Here is a 13,806-nt window from a genome sequence, read left to right on the forward strand (position 1 = left end):
TATTGGATTCAGTATGTCAAGAGCTGTGAAGGATCTGATATTTTACCCTACTTACAAGCTATAAATCAGCCTGATGCATCAGAGGTAACTGACTTTATTACCCATAGCAGCAAGCAGCGTGTGGATCATGTTTGCTTTGTTCCTATTATCTAGTCTCTACAGGACAACTCAAAGATGATCAGGTTACTCTCACAGTCAAGGGACTGCATTACAGGAGAGGAACTCTGAGCCTGAGAACCTGAGTGTTTTATACTAGAAAGTAGCATGTCTGCCCTTTGCAACAGTGTGAGACTATTTCTATCCTCCAATATTGTTTGTTATACAAACACTCTTGAAAAGATAGTCCAGACAGACAGTCACTGCCTTTGCTGGTAAACGTGCAGAAGTACAAGAAACCAATGAAGAACTGTCTCTCAAGACAGTAAAACCATTCTTCTCATCCCATCCTTAAGGATTCAGATTCTCTTCTGTCTCTCACACATGATCTTGTCACCAAATCAGGGGAAGAGGGTATATGGAGAAATCACACCCATCCCCAAATGCTTAATTTCAGTAGTATCAAGCAGTACTCTCTCTCATAGTCCATTCTGTAGACAAAACCCCTCAAAATGGAGGTATATGGACTATTTGGCAAACATATGGCATCTGCCAAATTTCAAATCAATATTGCACAAAATTTTAAAAGAACTATTAGCTTATTTTGAATATTAATGGAAAAGTAAAAGCCTAAGTAGAACCAAGATACTCCTGAAGAAGAGTAAGATAGGAGATCTGCCATATTTTGTCACCATATATTCAGACCTAATAAAACCTAAAATAAAAACCACTAAATTTTAGCATAAATAGGATGAAATAGAGACCCCAGAGATATCTATGCAGATATAGAAACTTGGTATACAACATATTGTAACCAAGCAGGACCCTGTGGGACTTTCCTGAAACAGACCCCCATGTCCTCTGCCTGTCTCATGTTTGTAGAAAATCTTTAGTGTCCCAGCCTATCCTGAGTCACAAAAGCCTAGCTCAAGAATTAATGATTGAAAAGATGTGAACAAAAACAGCAACAAAAATAGCAGTTGGGCCAGGAGAACTGGTAACAATTTAAACTGTAAGTCATCCATTTAGCAGTCACAGAATCTTTAGTTCCTTCCTGAAGTACATAGATAACAGTATCTGATGCACATTTCTGAGTTGTTTTACAGAATCTAAAGTTCCCACCAAATAGAAGAAGTTAACTACATGATGACCATGAGCAGATAGCCCCAGGATTGTCTGAGAATTGATAATGTCAACCACTGTGACACCACCCTGTTACCTCACCATCAACCAATCAGAGAATTATGCAGGAGCTGATCACATATCCTGCAATTCCTCTCTCTCCCTTTGCCCTTAAAATCTCTTCCCTGAAACTCATCAAGGAATTTGGGTTATTTTGAGCATGAGCTGCCTGGATTTCTTGTTTGGCACCTACAATAAATACTGCACCTTCCTTCACCACAACTCTGTGTCAGTAGATTGGCTTTACTGCCCACAGGCAAGGGAACTGAAGTTCAGTTCAGTAACAAGATGACTGAGGAAAGAAAGGTCTGTTCATTAAATGGTGCTGAGAAAATAGCCAAACTATACAGAAAAAAAAATGTGTTTCTTAATTAAAAATGAAAATGCACAAAAATCTAGATTTATTATGCATTTAAGGATAGATGGAAATTAAAACAAATAGAAGAAAATGATAAAGAATAACTTCATGACCTCAGGGTGGGTAAGAATTTATTAATTACAACAGATGCTAACAATAGAAAGAAAAGATGGTTAAAGTAGAACACATTAAAAATTTAAACTGCTATTCTCCATAGAGCACAACAAAGACACTGAAAACATAAGCCACAAAACAAGAAAATATCTGCATTGCATAAAATTGATAAATGTTTGATACCAGGATATATAAATAACTCATAAATCAACAGAAAATAAAATTTAAACAAACCTGTAGAAAAATCAGCAAAGACACGAAGAGGTATTTCATAGAAAAGGAAATAACTGCTTAGTGAACATATGAAAAGATATTTAGTCTTGTTGGTAATCAGATAAATGTAAAAGAATGTGAGAGGTTCCTATTCAATGGTCCAAATTCGCAAAAATTTAGAAGTCTGAAAATACCAAGTGGTGGTAATGATATAAAGTAATGAGAACTTATTTGATGTGTAAGTTGAATTAGGTCAATAACATTCTAAGACATTTAGCCATTACCTAAAGTTAAACATGGACACACACTAAGACTCAGCAAATTTATTTCTTGCCATATACTCTAAAGAAAATCCTGCCTATGACAATATCTGTGCACAGAATATCCTATACCTAGAGACATGCATAAGAATTATTGTGGCACCTGTGTTTGTAATATTAAAAACCCAGAGGGTATGAGCAATTTCTTTATTGACAAAAGGTTAAATTAATTGTATTCTAAGACCACCATGAAAAAGTAAATGGCAGAGAAAATAAATCAACTACAGCTACATGCAACAGTATGCAAACACATTAGAATCAATATTAAATGAAATAGTTTAAAATAAATATGTGGGATAAATCTAGAGACTTAGAAAAACTGAAAATAAACAAGAAAAAGATGAACAAAAATTCAGGGTGATTATCTCTTGGGGGCCAAAGTGATTTGAAAAAGGAGAGGAGCAATTGTTAGTTTCAATGGATTGAAAATGGTCTAGTCTATAAGTTGAGTGCTGAAGTATCAAGTGTTCATTTTATTATTTTTATATTTCAAAACATATTTATGTGTGATATCATTTTATACACACATATAGATATTAAATATGCAACATGAAAGGAGGAAAATGATTAATTCTCTGGGTTAATAACAATTAATTCTCTGGCTTTAAGTGTGTTAAGGAACATTCCAAAAAGGGGGTGACAATTGGGAGAGAATTTGCAGGGTAAGTAGCATTTTGTCAGGTTAAGAGAGGGGAAAAAGGCATTCTGGGAAGAGAGTATTTAACAAGGACAAGAAGTTGTAAAACTGTCTGGAATGTGCAGAAAAGCCAAGCATTCATGATGGCTATGGTGTAAGTTAGTGATTAATAATATAAAGTCTGCAAAATTCACTAGGGTCAAATTTTTTTTCTTAAGTTACTTTTTTTAAATTGAAGTATAGTTGATTTACAATGTTGTGTTAGTTTCAGCTGTACAGCAAAATGATTTAGTTTTACATATATATATATGTATATATATGTTCTTTTTCAGATTCTTTTCCATTTTAGGTTATTACATGATATTCACTATAGTTACCTGTGCTATACAGTAAGTATTAGGGTCAGATTTTGATTCTAACATTTTATGTTAAAGAAATTGGATTTCACTGCATAAGCATGAGAACATTAGCTTAAATTTAAATCAAGTGCACTTTCATATTCAGATATAGGAAGAAAAGCTGGGAAAATTCTTGTGATGATTAATTTTATATAACAATTTGATTGGGCCATAGCATGTCCAGGTATTTGATCAAACATTATTCTGGGTATTCCTGTGAGGGTGTTTCTGGATGAGACTGACATTTGAATCAATAGACTGAGTAGAGCAGTTTGTTCTTTCTATTGTGGTGAACCTCACCCAATCAGCTGAAGTCCTGAATAGAAAAAAAGGCTGAGCCTCACCTGGGTAAGAGAAAACTCCTCCTGTCTGACTAAATTCCTCCTGTCTGAAAGAAGACTTTGGCCTTCTTTCTGCCTTCAGAAATGAACCGTTACAGCAGATCTTCCTACGTCTGGAGCCTGCCAGCCTTCAGACTGCAACCACACCAACAGCACTCCTGGATCTCCAGCCAGCCAACTCACTCTGAAGATCTTGAGACTTGTCAGTTTGTCAGTCTCCACAATACATGAGCCAATTCCTTACACTAATCAATCAATATCCACCACCTGCCTCCCTCAAGAATGTATATATTCTATTGGTTTGTTTCTCTCAAGAACCCTGATTAATACAATTATTAAAATCATCTGTTTGATGCTGTTGAAGAACCAGTAAGTAGTAAAGAATTACATCAGAACTGGGTGAAAGGGGGAGGATCAGAAAATTTAACTCAGATTTGGGGGTTTCTGCATGTTGCTAGAAGGGGTAATTGAGAGGGGAAGAGGCTGAGAGAATCTTTTGAGGATTTTTGTAAAGGTAAAGTGTCAGAAATTGATATCCAGGACCTATCAAGGATGGAAAAAAGCCCTGGTATACCCTTCTTGTTTTAGGTTAGAACCTAAAGAGTTGCAACCTAAGAATAATGGTCAACCAGAATAGGTTTTCCATGGCCTGTAACTCGTATTGGAAAATGTAAATCTATAAAATTAGATATAGGTGATCCTAGATTTTAGGTGCCAAGAGGCACCTGGAGGAAGCACACCAAAATACTCATGGAAGAAGATAATACTATCCTAGTTCTCAAAGTTACTTCTACAAATATTTTCCAATAAATGTTGGACACAGATATTAAAATTATCAGGCCCACAAAGAGAAAAGAGAGAAGGGACAACAACAACAACAAAACCAAAAGAAACAACAGAAAACAGTAGACATTAAATAGAAAACAATTAACAACTGTTATGAAATAGTCCTATAAAGTGAAGAGATACTGGATACTCACATACATTTAAGATTGTGGTAGTTTCTATATTGAATGCAATAAAGGACAAGAACAGAATTTAAGCAGAAAACTGGAATATGTAAAAAGTAAATAGAAATCTGAGACTTGACAAATTCAATAACCAAATGAAGAATCAAAACAGTTGATTAAACAAAATATTGGATAAATGGAGAGGAAATAATTCTGAAGAAAATAGATTTAATGAAGCAGAATGGAGGAAAAGATATAAAAACTAGAAGGAAAAAAATAGGAGTCATAGAGGATGCAAGGGAAAGGTCTAATATATGTTATTCAGAGTACCATAAAGAGAAAAAAGGAGAAAAGGGCAGATGAAACAATATTTGAAAAAGATAATGTCTTATCATTTTCCTAAACCGTTAAAAGACATTGTATATCAGATCCTGAACCTCTACAAGCTCCAAGCAATAAAATTATGAAGAAAACCTAACCTAGGAACATCACACTGTATTAACTTTCTATTGTGGCATAACAAATGACTACAAACAGTGTAAAATAGCATCCATTTGCTGACTCACATTTCTGTAGATCTGAAGTCCAGCACTGCTTAGCTGGGTTCTCAGGGCATCAAAGACTGAAATCTCATTCTTGTTTTGGTTTTCTTGTGTTTGTAGGACTGAGATTTTTGTTTCCTTGCCACTAGAAGTTGGGGAGGCTCTCAAGAGGCCACCTGCATTTCTTGCAACATGGTCCCCCCTCCATTTGCAAGCAAGCAACTGGTGCATCAAACCCTTTTACTGCTTCAAGTCCCTGACTTTCTGTTCTGTTACTCTTTGGAGACCACGCTCTGCTTTGAAAGGGTTCATGTGATTATATTAGGCTCACCTGGATGAGCTCCCTACCTAGAGATCAACTAATGAGATCTTAAATTACATTTGCAAAGTCCCTCACAGGAGTACCTAGTTTAGTATTTAATTGAATAATTGGGAGAAGGTGTGTGTTCATCAGGGGCCAGGAATCATGGGGGTAATCTTAGGATTCTGCTTGCCATACACACTAAAACTATTGAGGGAAAAAAAGAAGACAAAAAGAAACTATTAAAAGCAGCCAAAGAGTGGGAAAAAAATCAAAGTATCTTCCAAAAACTGCTCAACCCAGAATTCTATACTATGTGAAAATATCCTTTGGGAATTATAATTGAAATAAAGATAATTTCAGACAAGTTAAAACTGAGAAAATGTATCACCATCACTATCAAACATATAATACAAAAATATGCAATGGGGCTTCCCTTGTGGCGCAGTGGTTGAGAGTCCGCCTGCCAAAGTAGGGGACACGGGTTCGTGCCCCGGTCCGGGAAGATCCCACATGCCACAGAGCGGCTGGGCCCGTGAGCCATGGCTGCTGAGCCTGTGCGTCCAGAGCCTGTGCTCTGCAATGGGAGAAGCCACAACAGTGAGAGGCTCGCGTACCGCAGGGGAAAAAAAAAAAAAATTCAATGATGTTCCTCAGGTAGAAGGAAGATAAGCACAGATGAAAGTTCAGAAGTTCAGAATGTATGAAATAAAACAGGTAAATCTGAATGAATATTGAATAAATAATAATAAAATATCTTGAGTTTTAATCATTCATAAAATTGAAATATGTGGAAATAATGTCAAATAATTCAAAAGGAGGTAAATTGAGTTACATTGTTTTAATGTTCCTTGCATTATCTGGGAAGAGAGTAAAGTACTAAGTAATATTAGATTTTGATAAGTCAAGGAGGCAGTTTGTAACTGCAAAGGAAATTACTAAAATAAATTATAAAAAGTGTATACCAAGCTAACATTAGGGAAAAAATGGGAAAAGAAAAAATAATACAAAATATGGTAAGAAAAAAGAGAAATTTAAAATGGGGGGTACAAAAAGAAAGCAACTAATAAAATGTTAGATTTAAACCCAAATACATCTGTTATCATGTTGCATATTGGTTAAAGACCAATAAAGGACAAGCTTTATCAGACTGTATTTTTAAAATTCCAAAATATGCTACTTACACAAGACACATCTAACATACAAGTTTATAGAAAATTTGAAAGCAAATGGTGAGAGAACAGTGTACCATGTAAACAATTAACAAAAGAGAGCCAGAGTAACCATATTTATGTCAAGCAAAGTACAGTTTAAGAAACAAAGAGGACACAACACAATAATAAAAAAAATAATAATCAAATTACCAGGAAATATAAAATTCTAAATCTGTGTTCAGGTAACATAGGTTCAAAATTTATAAAATGGAAATTAACACAAGTACAAAGACAAAAGAACAAATCCACAATCACTGAGGGAGAGTTTTAATAGACGTCTCTCAGCAACTGAAACAACAAGAAGATAAATAAGTAAAAATGGATTATACTAACAATGTTCTTAGTCCAGCAATGCATTAAAATATATATCATGGATTAAAAATAAATATATTTTACTACACCAACAGAATAAAGAAAAATCATATGTTTATCTCAATAGATAAATAAAAAGTGTTTGGTGCAATTTCAAATTTATTTATGATAAAATCTCTGCAAATTAGGAATAGATGAGACCTTCATACATCATATAATAACAGGTGTCTACAAAAATCATAGAGTACACATCACAGTAATGAAATTTTAAAGTGTTCCTTTAGAGGTCAGAATCAAGACAAGGGTACCTGCTATCACCCTTTACAGTCAACATTACACTGGAGACCCTTGGAAATTCATTAAAGCAACAAACAGAAACTACAGGTTATAAGCATTAGAAAGAAGAAATAAAACTATCATTATTTTATGGTTATGTACATAGATCTAAAGACTATTCAGACATATTAGAATTAATAAGTGAGTTCATCCTAAACAATTAGATGCAATCAAGTCAAATATAGTGGGTTACTCATTTCATATGCTTAAAGCAGTAATATGTGTTACTCCATTATTACCCACTGTACAGTGTTTTAAATGTCTAAAATGATTTACTTTTAAAAATTGTCATTTTTCTGATTATAAGGCAATATATATTTATTTTAGAAACTTTGGAAAGTATATAAAATTATAAAAATGTAAACTACTTAAAATACAATGGTCCATCAGAAATGAGATAACATTTTAGAATATCTTTTTTCAGATGTGGTTAGGTGGACCTCTAAGTTTTAAATATTTTTAGAGAGAAAAGATTAGCACAGAAACATCTTCTCACAATGTTTCAGATGCTTCATTTAAAATACTTTTGGAGGGTCTTCCCTGGTAATGCAGTGGTTAAGAATCTGCCTGCCAATGCAGGGGACACGAGTTCGAGCCCTGGTCCAGGAAGATCTCACATGCTGCGAAGCAACTAAGCCCGTGTGCCACAACTACTGAACCTGCTCTCAAGAGCCTGTGAGCCACAACTACTGAAGCCCACATGCCTAGAGTCCATGCTCTGTGACAAGAAGCCACTGCAGTGAGAAGCCCACACACCACAACGAAGAGTAGCCCCTGCTCTCTGCAACTAGAGAAAGCCCACGTGTAGCAATGAAGACCCAATGCAGCCAAAAATAAATAAATAAAATAAATAAATGTATTAAAAATAATAATAATAAAAATATTTTTGGAGAATAATGATATGAATTAAAATATTTTTACTTTAATTAGGAACGATTGTAGTCAAACCAGTTAAGAAGTTAATTTAATATCTGGTAACTGACACTGACAAAAACAGACATTAAAATGTATATATTTGGCTAATTTGGATTTTCCATTCTTTTAAATCTTAAAATTCCTGTTCCCTTTTAGCTTTTTATACTTTCTAAAAGTCTGACAGAAACAGGGACCATAAAAAATGCGTTCAGCAAATTTACTAGATATGTTTGGGTAAAAGTCAACTGTAAGTCCCTATAACATGAACATATATATGAGAAATAAAATTTTTACAAAAGGAAGCTCTTTATAATAGCCACAGAAAACAACAAACAACTGAGAATAAGCTTAAGAAATTTCATATAAAATCTCTAAACAGAAAACTTAAAAAAAGAATTGAAAGATATTATTGTAGACCTAAATGATTGTCAGGCTATGCTCATGATTTGTATGACTTGATCATTACAGTTAAAGATGCCAATTCTAGTCAAAATGATCTATATATCCAATGCCATCCCAGTTAACATTTCAATAAAAATTTTGATATTGGTAAGCATTCTCCAAAATAAAAATTTCCAGAAAAGTGCAGGCTTTCTTGAAAAAGAAAAACAAACTGGAACAATTTTTATTCTTGACTAACACTATGTATAAAAGTCTGGCAATTAGACAATATGATATTTATGCAAGGGCAGCCTAATAGAATGGAACAGAAGAGTGAGTTTGAAAATTTACCCTATGTATATCTGGACCCTTGATTTATGAAAATTGTGCTAGTGCAGGGCAATTGCATCTGGAAAAATTTAAAACTTGATCTTACATCACACCACCCCCCAAACTCCTTCCATATGTTAAAATATAAATTTCTTAGAATATAATATTATACACTTAATGACCTTAGTATAGATAAAAACTTACATAGCACTTTATAAAAAAAAACTAACCACAAAAATGTTATAAATCAGACTATAATTGAAATAAGAACTTCTGTGTCTCAGAAGACATCATTTAAAAATTGAAAATTTAAGCTATAGTGTGGGAAATTACATTTGAAACACTTATTAAGAACTATAATTAATAAGGGAAAGTCAAAAATTACAAAAGAAAATATTGACAGAAACTCTAAACAGGCATTAAAAAAGGTATTCAAGTGGTCAATAAACATTTTTTAAAAAAGGCACTAAACTTCCTTAGCAATAAAGGAACTGGAAATTAAAATTATAGTGTGAAACCACTATCAACCCACCAAAATGGTTCACATTTAATGAGAACAGTGTACAGTTTTAGTGAGTAAATGGAGCAACAGGAACTCTCTCACACTACTGATGGAAGAGTAAAGTGTACATGGTAGATGGGAGAGAATGCACAGTCACAGAAAAGGTTGAGAATTTTGAAATCTCAAATCCCTGAACCTTGCTAATTGAAGCAGTAACACACCCTTTTGCCTCATTAAAGATTTCGGCTACCCGTTGTTGTCTCACAAAGGGATGCCAATTTTCTAACCAATCTCCATCTTCTCCAAGTCCATGAGAGTGAAATCCCAGCATAGACAAAGGCAAAGTACCAGAATTGTATGGGAAAATATAGCCTATATACTGAGAGATGTGTGGGGCTTTACCAATTAGTATTGGTAGGAGGCTGGGGAGTGTTATGGGTTGAATTGTGTCCTCCCAAAAAGATATATTGAAGTCCTACCTGCAGTACCTCAGAATGTGATCTTATTTGGAAATAGTCTTTACAGAGTAATCAATTTAAATTAAGGTCATTAGGGTAGGTCTTAATCTGACTGGTATCCTTATAGAAAGGGGAAATTTGGACATAGAAGCAGACATGTATAGAGAAAAGATGATGTGATGACACACAGGGAAGGATGGCTATGTTGCTGATATGGTGCAGCTAAAAGCCAAGGAACACCAAAAATTGCAGGCAAACACCAGAAGCTAGAAAACACAAGGAAGGACTATGACCTAGAACCATCAGAGATTACAGCTCAGCCAACACCTTGATTTTGGGCTTTTAGGCTCCAGATCTATGAGAAAGTGAATTCTGTTATTTTAAGCCACTCAATTTTTGGTACTTTGTCATAGCAGCCACAGAAGACTAATACACTGGGTGGATTCAATGGTCATTAAATGAGGGAAATTAAAATATCAGATTAGTTAGAGTCAAATTCATGGGTGCGCTCACCTGGGGTTCAGGATTTAACATGGTAGCTTGAGCATTTGGGACTGGTATTAATAATTCATTAAATTGGTTAATTAATGTTTGGACTCATTGATGGCTTTATAGTTAACGAGCATGAAATGCTAGACTTTCATTGGCATGCTGAAAATGGAGTATGAGTGCTTGGGAAGATGATAATTTTGGAATAGGTTATAAACTAATTGCTCAACTACTCCCTCAGCATTCTCTTCACTAAGGCCCAGAGGATATGCTCTTTGCCAAGACATAAAGAATCACAATCATGAAGGGGCTTTGATGAGTTGTGGAGGCTGTCACGGGAAGCCAGATTTAACTGTGGTAGATGACTTAACCTTGATGGAAATCATGAGCCCCATAGGGATAGAATTAAATGGAGGCACAATGATAAAAGTAAGCTACAGGAACAGAATAATAAATACGCTTCTGACCTGTTGGAATTTTGGGCAATGGCACATTGATCCCAAATAGATCTCAAAATAGAATAGATGATCCTTGACATACATAAGTGCTATGTTAATTACTTTTTGCTGCATAACAAATTACCCCAACATTTAGCAGCTTAAAACAACATGCATTTATTAACTCACAATTTCTGAGAATCAGGAATTTGGGAGAAACTTAGCTTGGTGGTTCTGGTTACTGGGTTTCTCATGAGGTTACAATAAATATGTTAGCCAGAGCTTCATTCATCTGAAGGCTTGACTGAGGCTGGAGAATCCACTTACATGGCTATTGGCAGAAGGTCTAAATTTCTTGCTACACAAATCTCTTCATAGGACTGCTTGTGTTTCTTTCATGACATGGCAACTGAGCTCCCCCCAGGAAGAATGTGAGCAAGGAGGAAACCCAGATCGCTTTTTTTCATATAGTTACAGAAGTCATACAATATCATTTCTGCCACATTCTTTTCACTCCAAGTTAAGTCACTAAATGCAGCCCACACCTAAGGGGAGGAGAATTAGATTTCACCTCTTGAAGAGAGTACTTGTACATTTATTTGCTAGAAGATACCTAACTTGAATCACCATAGTGAAGATTCAAAGATTTTTGCTGAGTTTTGTGCACATAAATGTTTTTTCACAGACTTGGAAATGGTGGGGAGGTCAGTGTACTTTGAGTAAGGACACTGAAACACACCCAAAAGGATATACTGTGACTTTTTCTCAAGTCATTACCATTTACAAGACTGGCTGTGCACTGGAGAAGTGGAAATGCTGAGACTTTCTGAAGGATATTAGGTACTGATTCTGAACTACTGCTAATCCTAAGAAAGACAAAATGTCATCATGGCTTACTGTTCAAAGTGCCAGCAAAAGAAAGCCGGTGATGCCAGACATTGTGCTCCAATTCTACCTCAGAGTAGAAGGCTAGTGGGACAGTAGATAGCTGGGTCGTGCATTTTTTTTTCATTGTGGAGGTTGGTATTTTCATTCAGACAAATGACAGATTAGGTACTGACAGAAAAAGTGTTGGACTCCACTACTCTCTGTCTCTCTAGATCCACACTTCACCTTGTTCCACCCTGCTTTGTGCCTGGGAAGGCTCAACTTTAGGGACTTCATGGAAAAAAACTACCTTGTCCTATGCATCCCAAGCACCAGTAGAAAATCAGAGGGTGGCAAGAGAGTGAAGTTTAGGTATTTATTTCCCTGAATCTGTGTTTACTCCTCCAGCTCCTTCTCTTTCCTCAAGTAAGCAGTGGCTGCTTTCCTCTATTGAAGAGCATGGCTACTATAGCTACTGTTGTCTCACTGAGTAACTATGGTAACTAGTTCCTTCAGAAAATTATTTCCATTGGGATATGTTGAATTTGAATGTGACTATATTAAGCAGGTAACTGGATATATGGCTTTGAATCTCAGATATGATATAAGAACTATATAGAAAAAGATATGAGCATGATCAGTTTAATGATGATAGCTCAAGTCATACAGGGTGATGGAGGATACTTGTAGAAAGTGTACACAATGAGAAGAGAAGAGGGCTGGTGCGTTTCCTTGGGGGAAAACTCATGGGGTGTTTAAGTGACAGTCTCCTTTTTAATGGCAAAGGAGATTAAAAAGACATGGTCAGTGTAGAACAAGAACCAGTGTTCATAGATGCCAGGGAACATTTCTAAACTAAGAGCTGTCAACGTTATGAAATGATGTAAGATCAAGTAACAGAAGAACCCAAAGATATTCAATACATTTAGAAGTATGGAAGAATTAATGAACTTGGTAAGAATGATTTCAATGTACCAGAGGTAGCAGAATACAGGTATCAATAGTTTTGAATCAGGAGCAAATAGATGGTGAAGAAATAAAAGATTTCATAAATCTTGTTTGTGAAGGAGAGGAGAACAGATGATTAGAAGATTTACTGGGGTTGGGGAGAGAACAAGGAATATGTGGGGGAGGAAAAATAACTTCCCTCTACCCTTCTAGGTTCTTGGACGAGACTCCTTGGCAATAGAAGACAGATTACAAGAGAAAAACAAACAGAAGTTTAAAAACATGTACACTTTCTGTATAGGAGTTACCCAGGAAAAACTGAGTAACAACCCAAAATCTCCCAAGCCACCATATTAAATACCATCGTCAGCTAAAAGTAAAAGAGTTTGGAGAGTGGGGGAACCAGTTACGGGAGACTGCTAGGAAATGCTCAGTAAATAAGTGAGGTTATGCAGATCTGAATCTTTGCCTTCTCCATATAATAAGAGATTCTAGAGATTTAGTCATCCTTTTCTTCCTGGGACAGAGTGAGAGAGAAACTCTTACAAATGGAGATTTCCCTTATAAAAGTAAATGCCTCTTACAAAAGGGTAACTTCTACTCCATTTTCAGAGTTTTCCCTGTGTCTTCTGTTTCTTAAAAATTATCAACCTAAAATAATACTTATGCCAAAGAGGCATATTTTGGGGTGGTAAATTCTGCTCCCCTTTAAATACATATAAGTATGCCTAAAAGATAGATAAAAAAAGAAAAACAGAAGGAAGGTTTTGAGGTATAAGACATGGAACTGTTAGATGACTTTCCTACTTTCCACTTTGAAGAAGCATATATACTGACTCTGTTTGGACCTTTGATTCAGAGTACATATATTAGGTGACTGTTGGTTTCTTTCCAGGTTATTGGTCTCTATTTTGACTTTCATTTTTTCCCCTGTTCTTTACTATCCCTTTGAGCTTGCTTGATAATCCTATGCTGGATCAGTTTAATAATGTATTTGTTTCCTCTAAATTTTTGGTGAAGTAGTCCTAAATTGCCATTCTAAGCCAGAAAAGACAGGAGAGAAGAGAGATTCTACAATTCTTCTACAAATTCTATCATTTACAACTGTGGAAACCAATATCTCCTTTTTCCCACCTGACCACATTATATAACCCAGTTATTCATT

This window comes from Stenella coeruleoalba (genome assembly GCF_951394435.1).
Source record: "Stenella coeruleoalba genome assembly, chromosome: 2".
Taxonomy (NCBI): domain Eukaryota; kingdom Metazoa; phylum Chordata; class Mammalia; order Artiodactyla; family Delphinidae; genus Stenella; species Stenella coeruleoalba.